This window comes from Brachyhypopomus gauderio, unplaced genomic scaffold (assembly GCF_052324685.1).
Source record: "Brachyhypopomus gauderio isolate BG-103 unplaced genomic scaffold, BGAUD_0.2 sc52, whole genome shotgun sequence".
Lineage (NCBI taxonomy): Eukaryota > Metazoa > Chordata > Actinopteri > Gymnotiformes > Hypopomidae > Brachyhypopomus > Brachyhypopomus gauderio.
Window position 1 is genome coordinate 850,001 of NW_027506877.1, and position 7,500 is coordinate 857,500.

Sequence of the window (7,500 nt, forward strand, 5' to 3'; positions counted from 1 at the left end):
AACCAATTTCCACGATTGATTGGAATCCTTGGTGTGACTAGTGAGCTGAGCAGCTGAATAAGGAGTTTGTGGTTCTCTCTCTCTCTCTCTCTCTCTCTCTCTCTCCAGCTGGGGGCATGTGCACTGTTAGCAGAGAATGAAATATTATTCATAAATTCTGCAAAACTATTTTCTTTAATTACTTCCATATTAAGATAATGCAGCTATGAAAAGAGTGACATTATGATGAGATAATATTTCCTTTTGGAATGACAAACACGCTAGATAGTAAAGCCCTTGCTGTATGAACACACACCGCTGCACAATCACTGTTCTGTCTGACCTGTCTATTCAAACCATTTTAAGCTAAGTGAATACTTCACACACCCCAGGACCTCCGAGGAGCTATTTGTCTATCCATGAAATTTTACCTTTGCTTTAAAACACCTCTGTTTTAATGGGGCTTGGAGCCAACCTGCCTTGCAGGTTTAATTAACTAACTAAGGAATTAACTGAATTAATCTCAGCCTCCCAGCGGACGGAGAAGAATGAAAGTAAAGAAGGACCTTGCCACAGGTGCATATCCAGTGTCGGTTTTCTCTCGCTCCTCCATCGTTAAACACTAAATGGCCCAGAGTGGTCTGTGTTAAAGTACAGCCTTCCCTCAGAGACCAGCAATCAATAAGAGATGTTTCAGCTTTCAGTGTGTGAAAGAAGAGAGGAATAGAAAAACAAGGGATGGGGACGAAGAAAGAGAAACGTAAAAAAATTGTGACTCCATCTCACTCCATTCTAGAGTGCTAACCTGCCAGGAGTTGGATGTAGAGAGCTAAGCTAGCCTGTCCTGGAGCTCAAGGCGCTGAACCCCACGGGCTTTACAAACAAAGAGCAGGAGGAACAAATACATCTTCTTCCAAACAACCAAACCAGCCAAATCAGAGTTGACAACAACCAAAAACACATCACGTACAGGAAATAATACACAAACGCACAACCCAAATGAAGACAAGAGTAATTGACACAGGCAACTTATGACAGGCAGTTAAAGACCAAAAAAATCACAAGGTAACCACAGCCAGTGTAAGTACTCCCGGCCCCGGAGACAGGACGTGACAGGACGAGACAGGATGTGACGGGACATGACGGGATGTGAGGGGACATGAGGAGACGTGACAGGACGTGTTGGGGCGTGACAGGACGTGACGGGACGTGACCTGACAGGACGTGACAGGACATGTCGGGACGTGAGGGGACGTGACGGGATGTGACCTGACAGGATGTGACTTGACAGGACATGACCGGACATGACAGGACATGACATGTGATGGGACGTGACAGGACATGACATGACCCGACAAGACGTGACGGGACGTGACGTGACGGGATGTGTGGGGACGTGACAGGACGTGACGTGACGGGATGTGAGGGGATGTGACAGGACGTGACGGGATGTGTGGGGATGTGACAGGACGTGACGTGATGTGAGGGGACGTGACGGGATGTGTGGGGACGTGACAGGACGTGACGTGACGGGATGTGAGGGGACGTGACGGGATGTGTGGGGACGTGACAGGACGTGACAGGACATGACGTGACGGGATGTGAGGGGACGTGACAGGACGTGACAGGCAGTGATCCTGCTACCACGTGTTAGTGGAGGAGACGTAGCTGCACTTCCTACCAGAGTGTCCCAAATATGACTCAATCAGAAACCCATTCTGCAAGAACATCTGAAGCATCTGCCCTGAGTTTCTAGATTGCAGTAATAAAGAAAAAATGCCCTATTTATCTTGGTAGAGAAGAATGGACTTATTATGCAAGCTGCAAAAAATTGCACACCGTGTCAGAGCCTGAGGGACAACCAGGAAGCCCCCCCCCCCCCCTCAGCTTGTCAGGATTGTTGATTAATGACTATTAATAACTGTTTTGTAGGTAATATACTTTATTTTGTAATGTGTTTTTCCTTCCTACTGTTCTTTCCTGGTTATGTTAAATTGCTTTGGCAATAATGTAACTTACAACATCATGACAGTAATGCATTGCTGAGCTGAACTGAGAGGGTGGAAGGGGAGGAGAATCCAGCTAATGCCCAGGCCTCCTGGGGCAAGAGAGACCAGATCAGCACAGGAGAGGAGGGATGAGAGAGAGAGACTGGCACAGGAGAGGAGGGATGGAGAGAGAGACTGGCACAGGAGAGGAGGGATGGAGAGAGAGAGAGACTGGCACAGGAGAGGAGGGATGGAGAGAGAGGCTGGCACAGGAGAGGAGGGATGGAGAGAGAGGCTGGCACAGGAGAGGAGAGATGGAGAGAGAGAGAGACTGGCACAGGAGAGGAGGGATGAGAGAGAAAGACTGGCACAGGAGAGGAGGGATGGAGAGAGAGGCTGGCACAGGAGAGGAGGGATGGAGAGAGAGAGACTGGCACAGGAGAGGAGGGATGAGAGAGAGAGACTGGCACAGGAGAGGAGGGATGGAGAGAGAGACTGGCACAGGAGAGGAGGGATGGAGAGAGAGAGAGACTGGCACAGGAGAGGAGGGATGAGAGAGAGAGACTGGCACAGAAGAGGAGGGATGGAGAGAGAGAGACTGGCACAGGAGAGGAGGGATGGAGAGAGAGAGAGACTGGCACAGGAGAGGAGGGATGAGAGAGAGAGACTGGCACAGGAGAGGAGGGATAGAGAGAGAGAGACTGGCACAGGATAGGAGGGATAGAGAGAGAGACTGGCACAGGATAGGAGAGATAGAGAGAGAGACTGGCACAGGAGAGGGGGGATGAGAAAGAGAGAAAGAATGGATCAGTAGAGAGGGGATATAGGGGGGGGGGGGGGGGGGGTTTACTGCGTTCTGCATAATGTCAGAAAAGCTCCATAATTTAAAAACTCTGACAATAGATTTATATTTAAGAAGTATATTTTCCTCTTTTCAGCAAGGTCAAATTTCGTTCATGCCTGTAGATAGATGCACTACCAACAGCCACCAGTAGATGGGGCACTCTTGTACAACACTCACTGAGTCATCAGACTACTGATGAACTGGTGCTGTAGTACTAAATCAAATTAAAGGGATGAGGAGGGGGGGGTACTGTCACATTGATCATAACCCCCCCAGCTCCTCACCTAACTCTCACCTAACACCTAACTAAATCATATGATCAACATCAGCATCTTAGTCAAACAAGATGCAGGAGATGCAATGCCAGTACATTCTTATTTAATATACACAAAATACACAAATTCTTACAAATACACAAATCCGTACTTTGAATACTTTGAATTACTAAGAGTGTATTATAAACAAACATCTTCAGCGTGAGAACTGTTGACACCTGTTCACAACTGTTCACATCTGTTCACAACTGTTCACAACGGTTCACAAAGCAGCTTCAGGATTCCCCTGGCTTGTTTGTTAATTGTTTGTTAATATTAATATCATTACCTTTGAGCTTTTTTTCTTTTCAGAACTCAGCAAAAATCCTGACCAAACTAAGCCAAGATCAAAGGAACAAGCAAACTAACTGTAAGACCTCTGACCCCTCTGACCTAAACAGATCTGCTCTGGCCTGGTTTACATCACACGCTACGTGACCTTTGCACGCACCTAACCGCACCAACCCGTCAGCCCAAAGAAACAACTCCACAGTGTTGAGAAGAGAAATCCCACGGGTGTAGACTCCCCTGTCCCCCCCAGTCTCTGGAGGAATGCTTCACCAGCCGATGGCGAAGGCAGGAAACACCTCCACGCTTGGCCAAGTGCACCGCAAAAAAAAACACAAAAAGCTGCTTGTTTTGACATTTTCTGTTTGCTGCGCAGGGCGTAAAATCCGCCCCTACAGCAGGATCAATTTCATGTAAGACCTCAGCGGAATGTCAATAAGTCTTGCTTTGGAAACGCTACGATAAGAGTTCGTCTTCCTGCGTGGGACGTGCGCTCAGGGCGTCGCCATGCCGACACGTGTCAGGGGGCAATACCAAGTTTCCCAGCGCGTGGTGAAGACAGACGGCGGAGTGTTTCGCCTGCAGGAGCGACTCCTCTTTATATAACAAACCCCACGTCAGTGCGTAACTCAGGTCCATTTACGTCGGATGCACTTATGCCTCACATACAAAAAAAAAAACATTTGTTTGTCATATGTGATAATAGTACTAATAAGAACCGTGTAGGCTCAAATCCTGACAAATTTGCAGGCTGCTCACTGCTCCATGTTCAGCTGCTGGCTGATCTGGGGTCAGCCAGGGAAGAGGAGCAGGCCTTATTGAATACCTGCGTGTTTCCACAGGGCTGCATCCTGAACAGCTGGAGGGCTCCCTGTGTCCTCTGCTTCTCACCTTGATGGGCAGAACCCACAGGGCTTTTGGGGATTTTCCAAAGAGAACATTTTCCCTCATGCTCTCTCTCTCTCCCTCCCTCCCTCCCTCCCTCCCTCTCTGTCTGTGTCTCTCTTTATCTCTTTCTCCTGTCCTTTAACTTTAGCTTTTTTCTCTCCTTTTTTTGTTTACCTTCCACCCAGGACCCACAAGCTGCTCTGATCTCATTTCTGTGAGGTCGAGGTTGAAAATAGAACAGAGTGGATTGAATGGAAGGTAGTTTGTGTGTATTTGTGTGCATGAGTGTAGGTGAGTGGGTATTTGTGCATGTGTGTGTGTGTGTGTGTGTGTGTGTGTGTGTGTGTGTGTGTGTGTGTGTGCGTGAAGGTGTGTGTGCGTGAGGAAAAGAGTCAGCGGATAAAGACGGAGGAGAGAAGGAGTGCTGACTTTGTGAAAAAAAGATGAGGAGTGTGTGATTCTGAACAGAGAGGAGAAGGTCACGTGTGTGTGTGTGTGTGTGTGTGTGTGTGTGTACTGGGTTGCCCCTTTGGTCAGCAGCACTCGTACAGGGTCAGTATCTGCACTCATCGCTGTGTATGTGTGTGTTTGTATTATCTCATCAGTGTGTGTTTATGGGCAAAGGAACACAAAACGTGTGTGTAAGAGAGTGTATATACACACATTTGTATGTGTGATTTGGAACAATAGGTCAAAGGGCACAGAGCAAAGGGTACCTGTGGTGAGTAATCACACTGCCAGCACCCCCAGTGGAAGCTCACACACCAGCACACACACACTTACCATACACTATCAAAGCATGCATGTGGGCAGAGGATGTAATCACCTACAAAACTGTATCCCACACACACACACACACACACACACACACACACACACACACACACACACACAGAGTCTCTTTGTCATTATTGACATACTAGCTGATAAGAAGCTGCTCCTCGGTGTCACTGCGGTAGAGACAGATAAGCCAAGCACACAGCATCATTTACATTCACCCCATCTGCACAACACAGCTTTAATGCATATTACAGCATTGCAGCTTTAAAACAGCTGTCTGCTTTGGGAGTCCCATCTAGCTTTACTCACAGTACTAAATACTGAATCATCAGAAAGAAATGTGCAGAAATGTGCAGTAAATTAGTTCTCTGTGTGTGTGTGTGTGTGTGTGTGTGTGTGTGTGTGTGTGTGTGTGTGTGTGTGGACTGTGATGTCCCATTCAGAGTCTCAACATGACTAATTCTGTATAAACTTAGCTGCAGTAATGTGAGTGTAGTGTGGGGAGGAATCCCCCTCTGCCTTTGATCATTACTCCTTAGATACTCGCAGGTCCTCTGGTGGTTCCTGGCATTTCCTAAGCGGCACAACTACATTTAAATGAGGGACTGAGACACAGAGATACTTTTTTAACACCACGTATGCAAACACCCCCCCCCCCTCAAAAACAACAAACAAACCCTCAACAACCAAACTATCTACTCAATTCAAAAGTCACACTATCCACTATCCAGGTTTAGCATTAGCTGCAGGTTTGTTTAAAACTTTTCTCAGGAGCACATCTCTACACATGATTAATACTTCACACACAATCTCAGACACAAAAGGCAAATTACTGCGTCCAGTTCACCTGGCCTCGCCACATACAGAGCGCTAGCTCAGAAGCTGCCCTAGCTGCTAGCCGCTTCGTGTACTCTGTGGAGATTTCATGTGACATCTTTCAGACTTTTTGCTAGTAGTGAGTAATCTTTACTACAGAAGCAATTTAATTTAATAATTGTACCTTCATTTGTACAGATCTTTTAGGTTGGATTTTACAGGTTGGATTTTTACCGCTTGACAAAATCCCAGTTGTTTGGGATTAGCAGATATGTTATTTAATTTAATGTAGCCTACATTTACGTTTATGACTGGTGAGTCTAATGACGATTTGTCTTCATTAGCATTTTGATATTGTATGTGCTTTTATTCAAATGTTCAAATCATTTTGTCCATAAAAATGACACTGATGGAATATGGTGACATCCATATTTCCCAACATAAACAAATAAACAAGTTTTGTTTAACCTCACTGTGATTGCAAGATTATACCTCCAACTTCCTTAACTGCATTATGAGACTGTGATAAAACAGTCCTGCCTAAACACTCTGACCCAGTTCGGGTTACCTCTGCCACTCCAAATAAGTTTGTGTGTGAAAGTGTATTTGTTTTTACACACATAGATTAGATATTTGTGTGTGTAAGCATGAGGATCTGTGTGCATGTATGTACCTGTGTTTGTATGGGGAGGTTCTACGCAGAGTGAGTTAATAAAATAGGTCAGGTTGAAGAGCTAGGCACTATTTTTATCAAAAGCAAATTCCAGTGGGCTCCTCTATGTACTACAGCCTACACCAGCCTGCAGATACACCAATGACACAGTGCTTCCCTACATTATTAACCCTTATACTGGTACTGCAGATACACTAATGACACAGTGATTCCCTACATTATTAACCCTTATACTAGTACTGCAGATACACTAATGACACAGTGATTACCTACATTATTAACCCTTATACTACTACTGCAGATACACTAATGACACAGTGCTTCCCTACATTATTAACCCTTATACTGGTACTGCAGATACACTAATGACACAGTGCTTCCCTACATTATTAACCCTTATACTGGTACTGCAGATACACTAATGACACAGTGCTTCTCTACATTATTAACCCTTATACTGGTACTGCAGATACACTAATGACACAGTGCTTCCCTATATTATTAACCCTTATACTGGTACTGCAGATACACTAATGACACAGTGCTTCCCTATATTATTAACCCTTATACTGGTACTGCAGATACACTAATGACACAGTGCTTCCCTACATTATTAACCCTTATACTGGTACTGCAGATACACTAATGACACAGTGCTTCCCTACATTATTAACCCTTATACTGGTACTGCAGATACACTAATGACACAGTGCTTCCCTACATTATTAACCCTTATACTGGTACTGCAGATACACTAATGACACAGTGCTTCCCTACATTATTAACCCTTATACTGGTACTGCAGATACACTAATGACACAGTGCTTCCCTATATTATTAACCCTTATACTGGTACTGCAGATACACTAATGACACAGTGCTTCCCTATATTATTAACCCTTATACTGGTACTGCAGATACACTAATGAC

At 45.4% G+C, this 7,500-nt stretch overlaps 1 protein-coding gene across 1 annotated transcript in view; it reads right to left on the bottom strand.

Moving 5' to 3' along the window:
• The window catches only part of fgf11a (fibroblast growth factor 11a), a 70,004-nt gene that overhangs the window by 6,464 nt on the left and 56,040 nt on the right, over positions 1-7,500 (bottom strand). The gene's annotated exons all lie outside the window — the stretch shown is intronic.